At 43.4% G+C, this 19,261-nt stretch overlaps 1 protein-coding gene across 1 annotated transcript in view; it reads left to right on the top strand.

The window, feature by feature from the left end:
• The window catches only part of LOC124619508 (sodium-dependent noradrenaline transporter-like), a 403,071-nt gene that overhangs the window by 192,066 nt on the left and 191,744 nt on the right, over positions 1 to 19,261 (top strand). The gene's annotated exons all lie outside the window — the stretch shown is intronic.

Raw genomic sequence — 19,261 nt, 5'->3', positions numbered from 1 at the left:
ATCGGGAATCACCTTCAAAGGAGGCAAGACGCCCAAAGCCCTACCGACCGGTTTCCCTAGATCACTAAATGCAAATGTGAGGACGGTTCCTTCACTGCAGCCACGCCCATATCATGCTCCTATTCTTGTCCAGGCGACATGGAGCACTCTCTCCAATAGCCCCTGTTCGACAAGACATTAAACTGTAGCCAACCTCACTTGGCAGCCAAGCCATTGAGAATCGGTGTCTTTTCTTCATGAAACGTGGCTCATTTGTAATTGATGAAAGCAACTGACACGCATCCACCAGAGTTCAGTGCCCATTATTTAAAAACGTCGCTAGTGTAACGAACTGGTTTCAAGCAATAAGAGACTAAACGGTATTATCAGATGGTTACAATACTGGAATTACATTGCTAGGAAATGTACCAGAATGCATCATCTATGAAGTATTCTTTCTCAGTTTCATTTTCGAATGTTTACTATTAATTACGCAAAGCGAAACGGAATATCTACCTTCGTAATATTTTATGAAACGAAGCATTTACATGTCATCTAAATTTTCTTCTAGACGTAGTAAATGACAGGCTTATCAGAAAATTCTGTTGATGAACAAAAATAGAATTTTTCCTCACAAATCCAGTTCGTGCAACGATGTAGTGATTCGTGCCTGATAGGAAGAAGCTAGGATCAAAACAGATGAGTAATATAAAAACAGCTGGGACTTTTTTGACGTTGTAGGTGTACAAACAATGTACAGAAAACGAGAAACCGTAATTATTGAAGCATATGATTTTCCCCCCCCCCCCCCCCCCCCCCACACACACACACACACTTAAAGACCCCACCCGTAAAATATCAATCAATGGAACAGAGAAGATTTAAATAAAGCAGTGTGTGTCAAAAAAAATCATAGAGAATCAACTGGGTGATAGCGAGATATGATTAAAAGTGGCGCGAAGTGAGAAATCAAGAGGAAAATTTTTATGTATTTGACTTTGATTATTATGAATTATTGAGACAGTAAGGAAGAAGAAAAATAATTAGCGAACAGGAACAGATACAACAAATAGATCACGGAATTTTGTAGGATGATTAACTGTTAAATTCTTGAATAGAGTCTGCTGTAAAGTCCTCGGTACGCTTGTCGTTTCATTACGCTAACACAGTCCTAGCAGCAGTAATAGTAGTCGAAGAAGAAGAAACACAAAGTAATCTAAGAATTCTCCTATTTGAGAAACAAAATTACAAAACCAAAACAAGAAGGTGGCAGGTGAATAAGCTTTATTAAACATAGCAGCTCTCCGACTGTCAAACACTGAATTGAAACTATGTAATGAACTCTGAAGAGTGTTCATTTGTAATACGTCATTGTATGTAATGCGATTGAATCCTAAGAAGATAGGAAAGAAAACTGAAAATCTCTAAAGGGTGATACCATAATGAGACGTTTTATGTTCAATGGGCAGATAATGTGTGAGATACTGTAAATAGTTGTGGAGTACGTGTGTATGAGGTTCTCACCCCAAGGGACGGATTAGTAGAACATTTTTACGACGTCCAGAAATGGTGTAGATGACGCTTCAAGAAATAAGAGAGTGGAAAATTCTTGAATGCGCGAAAATTAGATCAAGCAGAAAGGTGTTGGTTGTATTAGATAGAGACTGGCCCGAGATAGGAAAATGTAGTGGAATGCTACTCATTCTCCGGTCCCAACCCAGTTTCATTTGCTTTGTTGTAAATTCTGTTTCTCTTCTAGTACTTCGGATGATGTGTTATGTAATTGCCACTACTCTCCCACGAAAAATAATTCTTTATGAATATATTCCTGCTTCTAGCTCGGTTGAGCTGTCATCTTCCGTTACCTTTTTCTTAATGAAATCGTAACATTATACATTGCTATTCGTTGTTTTTGAGAGTATATAATCTTATCTGATTACCTCTTATTACAATTGTTCGAGACGCGTAAAAATACCACTGATGGCGTCACATTCATTCTCGAAATGTTATCATAAACGCGTCACTACTGGCGAAGAGATATGTCAGAGATATCCGTCTCCCAGAAGACACTCAATAGTCCGTGTTAGTATGAAAATGATCACAGAGTGTGGTTATTTCTTCACCTCGACTGTGATGCAAGGTACACGTACCTATTGACGTAAAAAGGCAACAATAAATTGTACCTCAATTGAGAGTGATACCCAAACAACATTATTGGTGGCGTATGTAGTACTTTCATAAAGTAGCGACAGAAACAATAGTTTCTGAGTCATTCCGCAACCTTGAGTGTTACTGAAGTCTTTTCAGCGCAACTTCAAGATACCTGTCAGAAGCTACAGGGTGAGGACTACATAGTGTTGTCTCAGCTACTGTACTTTGTTCACACACAGAGTTAGTCTTTCTTCTACAAAACGCTCCATGAATCTATCGAACAACATTATTGGTGGCGTATGTAGTACTTTCAGAAAGTAGCGACAGAAACAATAGTTTTTTAGTCATTCCGCAACCTTGAGTTTTACTGAAGTCTTTTCAGTGCAACCTCAAGATACCTGTCAGAAGCTACAGGGTGAAGAAGACTACATAGTGTTGTCTCAGCTACTGTACTTTGTTCACACACAGAGTTAGTCTTTCTCCTACAAAACGCTCCATGAATCTATCAACGAATCGCGTTTATCTATCAACGAATTGCGTTTATTGTTCTCACGTTTGGACAAAGTTCTACGAGGCGAGCTTGAGAAGACAAGTAGTCGACTGTCAGGGATTTGACAAGCTCGGTGTCAAATTCGTTATAGAGCACCTATGTAGTAGCAAGCCGATGGTCTCCGCTTCATTTGTTGCTCATTGTCTTTATACTGAATCTCATAGCTAACAGTAGCAGTCACTTCGAAAATCATAAGATTTCTTTTGTTTTTTTCCTGCAGTAATGTCTTTAGATAGCTTGTCTTCTCGTTGATTCCGCGGGATCCTGGCTCTTTGATTCAATAATACAGACAAACAAACGATATCGAAAACCGAGTAAGTAGGGTTTTCTTCAAGTTTCTTGACAAGGTATTTATTGCATTCTTCCCTATATCACTGTTTCTCAATGTCAATTGATTTCTCGTTGCTACAGAAGCCAATATGTGCGGCAGAAAGTTCGTGTGAAAAAAGAACAGCCATTGTTAGACATTAAACTTCTTATCATTGCCGGAGGCACGAAGTTGAGAGAGGACGTTACTCTTAAACACATCGAAAACGCTTCAGGAGATATAGTTTGTATCAAAACATGGTAATTTTAAAACTCTCTGTAGAAAAGTTGCATTTAACGTGATGCAATTCTGAACTGTCGTCCATCACAAAAAAATAGTGGTTGTTTAGTAAGAAGTGAGTGCGTCACAGACTCTGAGCGACGAGGAAAAATGATAGTAATTTTTCAAAAATCCATGAAAAACCTTAAGATACGAATAAAAACAATTACCTGATGCTGGAGCAGATAAATTCTACAAATCAATAGGCAGTAAGTAATATTCCAATGAATGGCTGTGTAGTTTGAACTGAGTGGCTTGGACTGGCTTTGTGTGGAAGACGATGGTGAGTTCTCATGAACTATGATGCAAGAGACTACCAGATTATGTTCCCTTCGGGTCTTCAATTGAAAACCTGTGAAGTTTCCCTGGTTTTGCTCGGAAAAATACTTCGTATGATGTTCTCACTCATATGTGGTAGCCACCCACAGTACAGAAATAAAGGCAGAGGTTGTAATCTGAATAAGCCGCCGTGAAGCAAATTACAAAATATAAAGATGTTCCGGAGCTGGACCTGAGTTTCTGCTGCGAGTGCTGCGTGACGGCGTGATGTTGCGATAGGTACGGATTGTGTCGAGTGCGTGGAATGGCAAGACGCTGGTGGCATAGTGGTAGCGGAGACAAGGCACGAGAAATTTTACCGCAGACGTGTTCAAGCACACTGATGAATGGCAGAAATGGCGGAGCTCCTAAGGCAATAATTATTTAGACAATAGAAAGAACTAAGGTTGAGCTCTACCAAAACTACGGTTCGGTAATTTTGGTACAGCACATAAACGACGTAGTATGTAGTAGGATTAACGGTGGCACTGGCAGCATTGGTCGGGAAAGAAACATAAATAAATGTGTAAGAGAGGAACTGGGAACTGACGACTTTCTTTTTCTGCGCATAATTAGAATCGCACATCATTCATTATTAGTCCATCTTGTATTTTAAATCTTTACAGAATATAAATTGCACTTTATAAGTGGCATAAATTAGTTGATCGCGTAACTTCAGCGCTTCTATGTAACGAAAGCAATTAATCTTGATGCAAGTACAAAACTGTACATCCACAAAAATAACAAAATGTAGATAATTATTGTTCTTACTTTGTACTCAATAGAGCGCTCTTCATCATGATCAAAGGCAAGAGTTTCCTGTTGTTAGTGATAAATGCGAAAGTTGTTTACGAATAACAGAAACACATTTTATATACACTAGACGAAGTGTTGCAGCGACGTTTGATATATTTTTGTTTTGTGGTTCTTTTTAATTTTATCTTTTTTTTTTTGCAGAAACTGCATTTTCTAGCGCCATGTGATAAATCTGTATCGCTTTTTCTTAAAGTTTTACTACAGAATCCTTCTGTTTCACGTTACAAATAAACAATTTTCGGATGAAACCTGAATTAATCATTGACAGTTTCAACTTTGCTGTAAATACTGTTTATTTTTTAAGACAGGAGATAACTACATAGAAATAAAATGTTCCGTAGCGTATGCGGTCTTTTATATATCCCCCGCACAGTTTCTGGTCGGTTCACACCTTCCGATTTTTAGACGAATCTAATTTTTTTTTTCAGGAAGTTCCCCTACAGCTATATCAATAATGGAATGCCAATTATGACGGTACGAACGTTAACACAACACAACATCCGGTCCCCGAAGGAAGAAAGTACCCGAACTGACTCACAGCTATCGAGGCTGATACGCGTAATTTCCTAAGACACTGATCGCAGGCGTAAACAAAGCGATCGATATGACGTAATGTCCGATAGATATGCGACACAGCTGACGTACAGGTGACGCAAGTACGATCTCGACTAACCAAGGCTACTAGGAAAACTACAATAGTCAACGGTAGCCTATGATACTTCTACAACTCTACAAAAAACTAGTACAGAGATGTGCACACTCAGCTTGTATTATGAAAGCGATCACCTCTAATTTAACATACTTGATTTTACACAAATTCAAAGTCCGCATCTCTTTTGTTTTCTCTCGCCGTACGCCTCTGCTTAGTAATAACCTGACTACAAGCCTGCCTAATATTTGCGAAAAATAATTTTCTTTTGTGGTCTGGCTTCCGTAGGACGTGAGCGAAATAGGAACTGCAAAAGCGAATATTATTCTGAATATTGTCTGTAAAAAGTTACTTAAAATCATTTCTACCATTTACGCAGGCCGAACATACAAGGGGCGTTCAAAAAGAAACGAGCCGGAGGCATAATTACAGAAACCAGTACCTGTATGTTAGAAGTATTGACCCTGGCTGTTGAGACACTTGTCCCACTGTGACACAAGGAGGTGAATGGCTGTCTCTGAAAATTCCTGGGACTGCGATGTTAATCAGTTCCGAACTTACAGCTGGACGTCGTCCGAGGTGAATCGTTTGCCCCTCAGAACCTTTTTAAGGGGACCAAGATGGCCCCCTTCTGATTCACTTCCTGAAGCACGGGACAACTGTGAATGACCAGCGTTACTCGCAAACCTTGACCACCCTTCACCAACCGATCAGATCAAAACGATCAGGCAATCTCACCCGTGGGGTCATTCTGCTCCACGACAGGGCAAAGCCTCACACGGCCAACACAGTCGCATCACTCCTGCAGAAATTCGAATGGGAGGTCTTCGGCCAGCCTCCATACAGTCCGGACCTCTCTATCTCTGGTTACTCATATATTATTTAAATTAGTATCAGTAGTGCAGGCCAAAGCTACTGTTCGTAACTTGGATAGGGAAAACTGTAAGGACTAAGAAACCTGAAAAATATCTTGACGCTCTGATACATACCCTTAAGTGAAATAATTTTAGATAGTTTCCTGCTCTTACTGAAAAATCCGGAAAGCAATATTTGAATAAATTTGAAATTGCTGCGTAATGGGGGAATATTGTCGTCCACCAGCGATGGTCTGTTAACTGCAGTTAGAAAATGCTAGAAATGCTGAAATAATTAAAATCATCACATGGAGGATGCTAGGTTTCTATAAATGATAACTGAATTAATATCCGATACATATATTAACCATTAATTATACAATTTCATAGCTTAATCTCACTTCGTCAGATACAGCGACTGCATTCGACACGAAACAAACCCTAAGAGAGAGATGGCGGCTTCTGGTTCCACGTTTTTATAGCAAAAAGAGAAGAATAATATTACACAATACCCTTTCCAGGGATAAATACTTCATACACGCAATGTTCGATGCAAAGATCTTTTACTCGCATTTGACTGTTATTCGGTTTTTTTTTCAGATTTCATTTTTCCATGAAACGTTTCTCACAAGAAAAAAAATCATGAAAGAGTATAAATAAACTATCGCACTGGGAATCATAGCCTCATATCCTGTTCTTTTGTTTGGAGACGCTGCAGTTGTATATCTTGTTCTTCTTTTTGTCAGCATTTACCCTGTCTAGTTGTAGGGTCCGCTGCATTCAAGTTTCAGCAAATTTTTAACTTTGGCGCCAATTGCCTTTCCTCTCCCCACAGTCGTCAGTTGCCTAATGGGAGGGGAGGGGGCAAGTCGTATGCGCCACCTCTCTCTGCATTACGGCAATTTGGTTCTGTATGTGAGCGTATTCTAATTGTCTGTGTATCGTATTTTCTGAAGTGGAAAGTGGGAAGCAGCCCAGTATTTCCCTAAACGAATGTGGGAAACTGCCTAAAAACCACGCATTGGTGTACCAGCGACGGCTGTTAATCCGCCGTGCGGATTCTGTCTGAGCCTGGCTCACCTTCCGTCTCCGTGCTAGCACGCTGCATGTTACGCTTTACAAACAGTACTTTTCGTTTACATCATATACGATTTTTGCCTGGTGAAATGCAAAAACACATCTTCACTGTACCTCTTTCACTATGTTAACCTCACCGCTCTCCTTGCTGTCCATTGCACCCTCCATTTATCTCAACGTCTTCCCCAGCTGAACCTCAACAGTTTTATCTCGTGGTGCATCCGATAGTTCCTCTCAATCATGTGTACCTCCTCCATTATGCTGTCAGTGACCTCCTTGCCGTCTGTTCATCCCAACGATACCACCAGCTCCATAATCAACTTTAACTCCTGGCATAACGAATGGCTCGAATCTCCCACATACCTATTCCGACATACTGACGCCAGTGCCCTGTTTTCCGTCCATTTATTTCAACCTTTTAACAGCACCTCAGCAATCTTACCTTCTGTTGTAGTCTATGGCACTGCCCCATTAACCACTGAAAAAAACTTTAAAAAATGTTCAAATGTGTGTGAAATCTTTTGGGACTGAACTGCCAAGGTCATCAGTCCCTAAGCTTACACACTACTTAACCTAAATTATCCTAATGACAAACACACACACCCATGCCCGAGGGAGGACTCGAACCTCTGCCGGGACTAGCCGCACAGTCCATGACTACAGCGCCTGAGACCGCTCGGCTAATCCCGGGCGGCAAAAAACTTAAAAATTACACGAGAAATTACCCATGCATCCCATTCCCAAGGTCTACACCTAACAATCCATGAAACACTACCTGCTAACCATCCAAAAGCAAGAACACAATCATTAATAGGTCGAAAGTGAAGATTACGTCCCAGGATCATCATCCAGACAGAGAAGTCTGGCACGCTTTGTTTTGTGTTAGCAGAAGAGCGAACACCGTGTTACGAGTGGAGGCCGAAATTCACGCGTTTTAGTTCAAGCAGGCTAGCGTGAGGAGGGAAGAACTGCACTGACGTGAGGTCTGGAACATGACAAGGAATGAGAATTCAGAAAGCGGACGTAATTAGTTTGGTACTTAACTTTAACCCATTAATGATGAACGTCGCTCTTGACGGTACATGATTCACAATATCTATTCAGAATACATTCTTGAAGTTAGTTCTTATAGTAACTGAATATGGCGCCTTGCTAGGTCGTAGGAAATGACGTAGCTGAAGGCTATGCTAAACTGTCGTCTCTGCAAATGAGAACGTATGTAGACAGTGAACCATCGCTAGCAAAGGTGGCTGTACAACTGGGGCGATTGCTAGGGAGTCTCTCTACACTAGACCTGCCGTGTGGCGGCGCTAGGTCTGCAATCACTGATAGTGGCGACACGCGGGTCCGACGTATACTAACGGACCGCGGCCGATTTAAGGGCTACCACCTAGCAAGTGTGGTGTCTGGCGGTGACACCACACTTTGCATTGTCGCCGGCGCAAATATTGCATGGACGTCTCCTGCTCCCATATTTTATCACCCCCTCCAAATCTTCGAACGCCACTTCTTTGCTCTTTCGTTCTCGTCTCTGCCGTATTCTGCACTGGCTCATGAAGTTCCCGGATCTCAGCAAACATCAAGATCAAGACCTCCAGCAAATTCGAGTCAGCATACCATTGTACCTCCCTCATTGCTTGCTTACTGACTTGAATGTATCCACGTATCACATCTTCTTTTATCTCCAAACAGTCCAAATCCCTCACCAGTACCATTGTCGCCACCTCCTTCTCGCAAGTCATGAGATAATCCCTCATATCTATTCAGCCTACCAAATGGAAGCTATCCCATTCACCTCCATCTCAGATGAAAACTCCAGGCCATCTTCTTCTTGCCTAGCTGAAATTCAATCATCTACCAATTTCTACATGCCACAATATTCCTTCTCTCATATACATTCCACATCCTTTGCCGTCCAACGTTCTATGCAATAGCTTCCAGACATATAATTCTTCACCTGCAGTTACAAGGAGCTCCTCACACCACCACCATCATCATCAATCGGAAAAGCACACATTATTAACATCAAGTCATTGTTTCCAATCATCGCTTTTATCGCAAGAACACGTCTGGAGTAAACTGTTCCATCACTGCCAATGAGTCAATCGATCTCTATACAACTTCCCACAGTGTAAAGATATAAATCATGGCTGAAAATGAAATGGGCTCTTTAAACACCACAATAATTCCTTTATGCGAGGAGTCTAGTTTTTACTTTTATACTTTTTACTTTGCCTTTTTCCAAATGCCGCATTATCTACTTGTCCCATTTAGCCAAATTCATAATAGCAGATATAGTGGATCAATTGGCGGGTCTATGTGATTCTGACTGCTTGACCATGTTACTGTTGTAGTCTTCTGTTCAAAAGAAATCTCCATGTTAGTGTATCCTGTGTAGTTCTCCACATCTCTGCATAACTACTGTAGCCTACATCTCCTTCAACCAGCTTACTACAGACAAGCCTTGTTTGTCCTTTACAGTTTTAACCCTGCACACTTTCCTCCATTACCAATTTCGCGCTATTCCTTGACGCCTCAATGTGTGCTGATCTCTTCTCTTAGTCCAGGTGTGCCATAAATTTCTTTCCTACCCAATTCGATTCAGTACCTCTTTATTAGTTATTCGATCTGCCTATCTAATTTACACCGTTCTTCCGCAGAACCGCGTTTCAACAGCTCCTATTCTCCGCTTGTCTGTGCGAAATTCTGCCCATGTTTCACTTCTGCCTCTGACAGAACTTCAATGTCACTGATAATCTTGAACTGCAACTCCCTTTCCAGATTTTCGCTCAGCGTACGCTCCTTTCTCCTTTACTATCTTCCCTTCAAGTCCTTCGATTCTTATGACTGCCGTCTGGTTCCTGTACTACTTGTAGATGGTAATATAATAGCCCACTACACATTAAATTGCATGTGCGATTATGGTGTGCCTGTCTAAAAGGGTGGTGTATAAATGCGATGGTATGAGTGTCACAGCTCTGTTGCATGGTTGCACACTTCCCCCACCACCATGTCGCAATGTCTGGGCGTGGGGAGGGGGGGGGGGGAGAGGAGTAAAATGCAATCATGCTGCATTTAGACCGCAGTCCAGTCGCCCTGAATACAACTTGGTTTCATGTTTCATATTTCTCAACAGCACAGATCAAAAACAAACAAATTTTCAGTATTATTTAATTACTTTTGGCACACTGAAGATGTGATGTAGTTTTCATCTGGCCAAACTGTCGGCATACAGACAGACGCAGACAATTTCACAAATTTGTACACTCAGGTTCGCACATAACAGTGACTTATTCACTTCCTTAATCGAAAAAAGTCTTCGATACACATATTCATACTTTCATCGAAATACGTATGTTATCGCGTTTACAACTCATTTCCTTTCCCGAGGAAAACAATGCAGGCGTCCTGAACAGTTTTAACGTAAGAGAATTTGGCATTTAAAGGGGAACGACACTGCAGACGCACAGGTGTACTTTCAACTGAAATGGCAAACGGTCTCGTGAACAGCTCGAAAACAAATGTAAGACTGGCAGTGATCTCAAAACCTTTAGTAAACCATCCTTGTAATTATTTCATGGCTGCAATTAATTCTTCAAATCTTGTGTTTTCTTTAATGTCAGTGAGACTGCCGCGCGGGATTAGCCGAGCGGTCTAAAGCGCTGCAGTCAAGGACTGTGTAGCTGGTCCCGACGGAGGTTCGAGTTCTCCCTCGGGCATGGGTGTGTGTGTTTCTCCTTAGGTTAATTTAGTTTAAGTAGTGTGTAAGCTTAGGGACTGATGACCCTAGCAGTTAAGTCCCATAAGATTTCACACACATTTGAACATTTTTTTCAGTGAGACTATGGAAATGGACAGTATTTTTTGTCAGGCAGTTTTCTTTTTAAATACATCCCCATCAAATTAGAAACAAATAATTTCTCAGCTTTCTGTGTCTTACCGTGAGCAATGTATAGTCTGACCAATTAAAACGCGAGGTTTGCAATCCATTTCAGATGTTCTCATTTTCCTTCCTACTTTCTTTTTCCTTCATAAATTCAACAATAGTGGTTTTTTAATCGAAAAATCGTCGCGGGCATGCCTCTTGAATTAACCAACGTACTTTGCAGTGTTATGTAAAGTCTCCATACTCTTCGTTCATCTTCGCCGAAAGCTGTTGAAACTGATCGTGTAATAATTCGTACAATTTCAGAAAATTTACTGTTCGTGCAACCAGTTTCATCACATGCTCCATGCTTGCAAGTTTAGCTCAAAGTGCTTCTCGATATACAGGACACTGAACCCCGTCTGTAAGTAGTTGTAATTTTTTTCCATTTTACAGTCAGCTAAATTTTTAAATTCTTTCTGCTTGCTGATGCGGTGTCATTTCATAGCGAATCTCAGGTACCCGTCAGTTATCTGACTATGTAATTGAAAATTCTCAGCCATTAAAATTGCTACACCAAGAAGAAATGCAGATGATAAACGGGTATTCATTGGACAAATATATTACACTAAAACTGACATGTGATTACATTTTCACGCAATTTGGGTGCATAGATCCTGAGTAATCAGTACCCAGAACAACCACCTCAGGCAGTAATAACGGCCCTGATACGCCTGGGCATTGAGTCAAACAGAGCTTGGATGGCGTGTACAGGTACAGCTGCCCATGCAGCTTCAACACGATAGCACAGGTCATCAAGAGTAGTGACTGTCGTATTGTGACGAGCCAGTTGCTCGGCCACCATTAACCAGACGTTTTCAATTCGTGACAGATCTGGAGAATGTGCTAGCCAGGGCAGCAGTCGAACATCTTCTGTATCCAGAAAGGCCCGTACAGGACCTGCAACATGCGGTCGTGCATTATCTTCCTGAAATGTGGGGTTTCGCAAGGATCGAATGAAGGGTAGAGCCACAGGTCGCAACACATCTGAAATGTAACGTCCACTGTTCAAAGTGCTGTCAATGCGAACAAGAGGTGACCGAGACGTGTAACCAATGGCGTCCCATACCGTCACGCTGGTTGATACGCCAGTATGGCGATGACGAATACAGGCTTCCAATGTGCGTTCACCACGATGTCGCCAAACACGGATGCGACCATCATGATGCTGTAAACAGAACCTGGATTCATCCGAAAATATGACGTTTTGCCATTCGTGCAACCAGGTTCGTCGTTGAGTACACCACCGCAGGCGCTCCTGTCTGTGATGCAGCGTCAAGGGTAATCGCAGCCACGGTCTCCGAGCTGATAGTCCATGCTGGTGCAAACGTCGTCGAGCTGTTCGTGCAGATGTTTGTTGTCTTGCAATCGTCTCCATCTGTTGACTCAGGGTTCGAGACGTGGCTGCACGATCCGTTACAGCCATGCGGATAAGATGCTTGTCATCTCGACTGCTAGTGATACGAGGCCGTTGGGATCCAGCACGGCGTTCCGTATTACTCTCCTGAACCTACCAATTCCATATTCTGCTATCAGTCATTGTATCTCGACCAACGTGAGCAGCAATGTCGCGATACGATAAACCGCAATCGCGATAGGCTACAATCCGACCTTTATCAAAGTCGGAAACGTGATGGTACGCATTTCTCCTCCTTACACGAGGCATCACAACAACGTTTCACCAGGCAACGCCGGTCAACTGCTGTTTGTGTATGAGAAATCGGTTGGAAACTTCCCTCTTGTCAGCACGTTGTAGGTGTCACCACCGGCGCCAACCTTGTGTGAATGCTCTGAAAAGCTAATCATTTGCATATCACAGAATCTTGTTCCTGTCGGCTAAATTTTGCGTCTGTAGCACGTCATCTTCGTGGTGTAGCAATTGTAATGGCCAGTAGTGTATATATCGCTCTGTTGGTGCAAACAGCCACTGGACCTGTGAACCTCATTTATACGATTGTGCCGAATTGAAGAATGCCGTGCCGTCCCCAAGATGTCGCACTGACGGAGTACTTCCGAGAAGAACCGAACAAATCCGAGACAGGCCGAGAATTGGCCCGCACACAGCGTGCACATTGAGATCGCGTGAAGTCTGGCACGCTGTGGACAACTCAGGTCTATCGGGCAGGCACAGGCCACAGCAGGAATGATGAATTGGCTGTAGACGACATGCCCAAAGCGATGGGCAGACAGACTTACCGACTCAGTTAGAAGGAAAGGAAAAGACCAATGTGTCCATTGTCTGTGTGTGCAGACAGCCCTGGCGAGGTCCCATGAGCGTTAAGAAGGCACCAGTTGGCCCGTCAGATAATAGAAGTATTCTAACCCACATGTGTGTTGTAATGAGATGTATCAGAAATGAGAACTGAGAGGAACTTAACATCAGAATACAGCGTGTCGTAATGAGCGGTAGCAGAAATGAGAACTACAAGAAACTTAACATCAGAATTGGGGATCATGAAGTAGGTGAAGTTAAGGAAATCTGCTAGCGAGGCAGCAGAATAAACCACGATGGACAGAGCACGGAGGACATAAAAACCAGACTAGCACTGGCGAAAAGAGCATTCCTGGTCAAGAAAACTCTACCAGTGTCAAACATAGGCCTTCTGTATCTATATCTACATAGATACTCCGCAAGCCACCGTACGATGCGTGGCGGAGGATACCCTGTACCACTACTTGCCATTTCCCCTCCTGTCCCACTCGCAAATAGAGCGACAGAAAAACTACTGAAACTTCCTGGCAGATTAAAACTGTGTGCCGGACCGAGACTCGAACTCGGGACCTTTGCCTTTGCCCGCGAAAGGCAAAGGTCCCGAGTTCTAGTCTCGGTCCGGCACACAGTTTTAATCTGCCAGGAAGTTTCATATCAGCGCACACTCCGCTGCAAAGTGAAAATCTCATTCTAGAAAAGCGACTGTCTGTACACCTCCATATGGGCGGTAAGTTCTCGTATCTTACCTTCGTGGCCCTTACGCGCGATATATGTTGGCGGCAGTGGAATCGTTCGCCAGTCAGCTTCAGATGTCGGTTCTCTAGATTTTCTCAATAGTGTTTCTCGAAAAGAAAGTTTGAGGAAGAAATTTCTGAGAACGTATGTTAGGAGCACAGCACTGTATGGAAGTGAAACATGGACTGTAGAAAAACCGGAACAGAAGAGAATCGAAGCATTTGAAATACGAGACTACAGAAAAACAGGTGGGCTAATTAGGTAAGGAATGAGGATGTTCTCCACAGACACGGCGAGAAAAGTAGTATGTGGAAAACACTGATAAGAAGAACGGACAGAATGACAGAACCATCTCTATGACATTACGGAATAACTTCCGTGGCACTAGAGGTAGCTGTAAAGGGTAAGAACTGTAGAGAAAGACAGAGATTGGGATACGTTCAGCAAGAAATAATTAAGGACACAAGTTGGAATTGTTACTCTGAGATGATAACTAAAACAAAACTATAGTTTACCGAAGCAAAGGTCACAAATAAACAAAAAGAATGAACCCGATTTCATCAGGGACGTAAGACAGCAGTGGATTTAGTGCCCTGTTTCCCACACTGAAACTAAGTCAAGTATGCGGTATCTCTCCCTGCCATTCTAGTAACGCCAGCCAGTAACCTTGAATAAGAGTAATATTTCCTTTACTACGCCATTTTTAGACACAGTCCCTTCAGGCTTTAGTGATTCAATAATTTTATGTCTTTTGGTCTCCATTATTTTGCAGTGGAACATTAAATGTGGTGCTGTTTCATCCTCTTCACCACACTGACTACACTTCGGTGCTTCTTTGTCTATTCCCATCGCGTATAAACGTTTCTTGAAGTTCCTCTGGCAAGCTAAAAACTTTATAGTAATAAGTAAGCACCGTCGATATGGCCACAGACGGGCCAACTGAGACCGACCGACCGGCGTGTTATCTTCTGACACTGGCGTCATTGCGATGCGGTACAGAGTACTGGGGGTCAGCCCATCGCTCTCATGGCCGTTGCAACCTTAGTAGACCTGGGGCTGCTACCACTCGGTCACGTATCTCCTCAATAGGCATCACTAGCTGAGCGTACCCTGTTTCAGTCCTCCCACCAACGATGAAATTCCTTGCCATTACCCGGAAGCGAACCCGGGCTGCTGTATGGCAGTCAGCCACGCTGGTCATGCAGGCTCCCGCTCAGGCCTGGACTGCAGAAATCCTTAAATATGGTTTCCGCATCATTAGTTTACCATCGTCTGACAACTAGTTTCAAGGCCGCATGGCAGGTGGCGTGGACCCTGCGTGAGTTGGTAAGACCCTCTGGCGGCGTAGGCAACGAGTAAAGTGCGCGCCCGTTCCTAGGTCACTTGTGATGCATCACAAGCCTCCCAGTTCCCGACATTACTTTCCACATACTGTGACACGCTTGTTCGAGGCTATTTCTCCCGGTTTTCTATTCAGGTTTTGTTTGTACTTTGTTGGCGATTCTTGGCTTTATGTCTGAATTTCTGTCTGTCCCTGAAAGCACCTAGTGGCTCATCCCCGCCTGGGCAGTACGTTACAAAAATTAGCTCGCCATGTTTCTGTTTTTCGGTCTTAGTCCAAAGTCTTATGTGCTACCTTTTGATACAGCCACGTAGTTCAGACTTTATAAGCACCTTTGTAATAGTCAGGTAAGGTTCCGGTTCAAAAATTGCAGTAGTTGTCCCTGTCCTGGCCAGCCTTCCAGCTTGTTCGTTACCTGTATTACCCACGTGACTAGGGACCCACAGCACAGCCTGTTGCTTTCCCCTAGATTCTCAATGGATTCCTGGGATTCTGCGACGATGTTTTGATCTCGTTGAAGCGGTTGATAACATTTCAGAGGTGCTTGGCAGTCTGAATAAACGTGGAGGCCACGATCCTTGTAGCACGTGCGTAGATTGACCTCTGCGCACACCGTGATAGCAGTACTTCTGCCTGGAATACCGTGGCCAGCTTCCCTAGAGAGACTGCGCTCTGTAGTGTAGACTGCATCGTGTATACCACGGCCACAGTGCCAGACTACGTCACCTGAACGGTATCCTGGTTTATTCTTCCATTGATCACTATTTCCAGTTGTTACAATGGAAGGTTTGTTGAAGCAGGTGAGAGTTACTGTGTAGTCTGCTGGTATTTCCCCGACAGTCCCTATATTTACCACATTCATTAGGATACTGAGAAAACCACACAAAAATAATGATTTCCAGCTTTTTCTAGCTTTTAACCTCAATTCTCCTCTCGCTGCCTCCGTTGTAACCAACAGATGTAAAGGGGGCATGTCCAGCATGGTCTCCACCTAAACATTGGGTGTGTTGCTAACATTGCCCATTATGGCAGGCCGATCTCTGCACCTTGTCGAGCTCCTTAGCAGTCACCTTGTATTCTGCTTCATTCCACCATACTGTAGCCCCGTAAGTTGTTAAATTGATGTATATCCAGTACATATTCTTTATATGAGGGATCCATGATTGTTTCACATCCAGGGTTATCCCTAGATACTTCACTATAAGCCACGCCTACCCCCCCCCCCCCCCCCCACCCCGACTTGTTCATCCTTGGGTGGATAAATGTCCATGGTTGGATCTGTGTTCCGAGTCTGTCGGTTCGACCAGCAGACCTCTGCCTGCTACCATCGACCACTACCTGCCATCCCACACTGCAGCCAGGTAGAGTACACCAAACTGCCGCTGTTGCCCACATACAGACGAGTCAGCAAGGAGATTGGCGCACCCGTCGCGCTTTGAATGTGCGCCTTTATTCACCTTCCTGTGGGTAGTCAATTCTACCTATGCACTCACGAACTGTGTTTCATTTGCTGTTGTTGGCAAGAATGTTCAGACTGTAAAATCTTCATATATGAAGACGGTATCTGTTCTTTCGGACATGCCCGAAAGAAGAGAAAACATCGGTGACCGTGCAGCTCGTTAGAATGAAATTACAATGAAATGAATACCCTTAGTTGCATATACGCGTTGATATAAGTCAACGGGGACAGTTGGAAATGTATGCCCTGACCGGGACTCGAACCTGGGATCTCCTGCTTATATGGCAGACACTCTATCCGTCTGAGCCATCGATGATACAGAGGATAGGACATTTTCAACTGTCCCCATTGACTTATATCAACGTCTGTATGCAGCTAAGGGTATTTATTTCATTGTAATTTCATGTAAAATGTTCATCTTCACCCAGCTGGAGTGTTGCAGGGTGAGTCGTGAGCCCGTCCACATGGGCGGCCCACCACACAAGAAACTGAATAGTATTCTTTGTTAATTGCAGCTTGCAGTTTGTAGAATTTCTTATCATTTTCGAGTCTCCTAATTTTGATGCTGCTTTTTTCTTCGAAAGTTAGCTTTGAATTTTGTAAACTTATATATAGAAAAATATAAAGGCTTCTACTGAAATGGTTTATGGCGGAGAGTAGGGGAAGAGTGAGGGTCATGACTGAAGTCATCGTTGATGTAGAGACGTGATACGAGGGTCGTTCAATAAGTAATGCCCCACATTTTATCTCGGAACATATTTATTGTTAAGCGTCAGAATTTGGTGATAATATACACGTCTTGTCTATGTCCTATTTTTCTACGTAGTCTTCATCACGTTCTATCGCCTTACGCCAATGTTGCGGAAGAGCATGTATTTCCTACTGTTAAAAGCTCTTCTCCTGCAGGCGTAGCCATGTTTTCACTGTGTGACTGACACTCTCGTCATCTCCAAAGTGTGTTCCCCATAGAGAATCTTTAAGCGGCCCGAAGAGATGGAAGTCCGAGGGTGCCAGGTCGGGACTATAGGGTGGATGAGGCAATGATGTCCAATGCAGTTTGGCGATGTGTTCCACGGTTCTCAGACTTGTTTGTGGGCGTGCATTATCGTGTTGGAGCTGGAATCTTGTTTGATCGAACACGTCGGAGAAAAGTCTTTACATATGCCTCTGAATTGATGCTTGACCCTCTTGGCATTACATCCGCGAGAATGACACCATCACAATCCCAGAAGACTATCACCATGACTTTTCTGGCAGAGGGAGTTGTCTTGGATTTCTTCTTTTGTGGTGAATGACGATGATGCCACTTCATGGACTGCCTTTTTGTTTCTGGCGCAAAGTGGTGCACCCACCTTTCATCCCCCATAAAGATCCGTGAGAGGAAGGCCTCTCCATTGGTCTCAAAACGCTCCAACAATTCGGATGAAATGGGCTTTCTTTGAAACTTGTGGTGCGCTGTGAGCATTCGTGGAACCCATCGTGAGCATCTCTTTGAATATCCGAGAGCCTCGATCATTGCAGACGCACTTCCATTGCTGACCGATAACTGTAGAGTCAATTGTTGAGTTGCGATACGCCGGTCGGCACGAGTAATGGCATCCGCACGATTCAGCATGTCTGGAACCGTAGCGGTGACAGGATCTCCCGAGCGTGGCTAATCATGGAGCTCTGTTTCTGCATTTCCTGGGACTGTAACTTTCTTTACCCATCGTCCAACTCTATTCCCATCAACTGCAGCATCGCCATACACTGCACACAAATGTTTATGGATGTTCACCACCGTTTCTTTTCCTCCGCACAAGAATTCAATAACATCACGATGCTTGTAACGTGAGTCGTATGTAAATCTACATCTACATGGTTACTGGTTCAAATGGCTCTGAGCACTATGGGACTCAACTGCTGAGGTCATTAGTCCCCTAGAACTTAGAACTAGTTAAACCTAACTAACCTAAGGACATCACAAATATCCATGCCCGGGGCAGGATTCGAACCTGCGACCGTAGCGGTCTTGCGGTTCCAGACTGCAGCGCCTTTAACCGCACGGCCACTTCGGCCGGCTACATGGTTACTCTGCAATTCACACTTAAGTGCCTGGCAGAGGGTTCATCGAACCATTTTCGTACTTCTTCTCTACCATAACACTCTCGAATGGCGCGTAGGAAAAAGGGACACCTAAATCTTTCCGTTCGAGCTCTGATTTATCTTATTTTATTATGATGATCATTTCTCCCTACGCAGGTGCGCGATAACACGAAACGAGCAGCCCTTCTTTGCACTTTCTCGATGTCCTCCGTCAATCCTACCTGGTAAGGATCCCACACAGCTCAGCAATATTCCAGCAGAGGACGGACAAGTGTAATGTAGGCTGTCTCTTTAGTGGGTTTGCCGCATCGACAGCCAACAAAGCGCGGTCTTTGTTTCGCCTCGCCCACAATATTATCTATGTGGTCTTTCCAATTTAAGTTGCTCCTAATTGTAATTCCTAGGTATTTAGTCGAATTGACAGCCCTTATATTTGTGCGATTTATCGTATACTCAAAATTTATCGGATTTCTTTTAGCACCCATGTGGATGACATCGCACTTTTCTTTGATTAGTGCCAATT

The sequence above is a fragment of the Schistocerca americana genome, chromosome 6 (genome assembly GCF_021461395.2).
Source record: "Schistocerca americana isolate TAMUIC-IGC-003095 chromosome 6, iqSchAmer2.1, whole genome shotgun sequence".
In the NCBI taxonomy this organism is placed as follows: domain Eukaryota; kingdom Metazoa; phylum Arthropoda; class Insecta; order Orthoptera; family Acrididae; genus Schistocerca; species Schistocerca americana.
The sequence above is the reverse complement of the archived record's forward strand: the minus strand, read 5'-3'. Positions and strand labels throughout refer to the sequence as shown.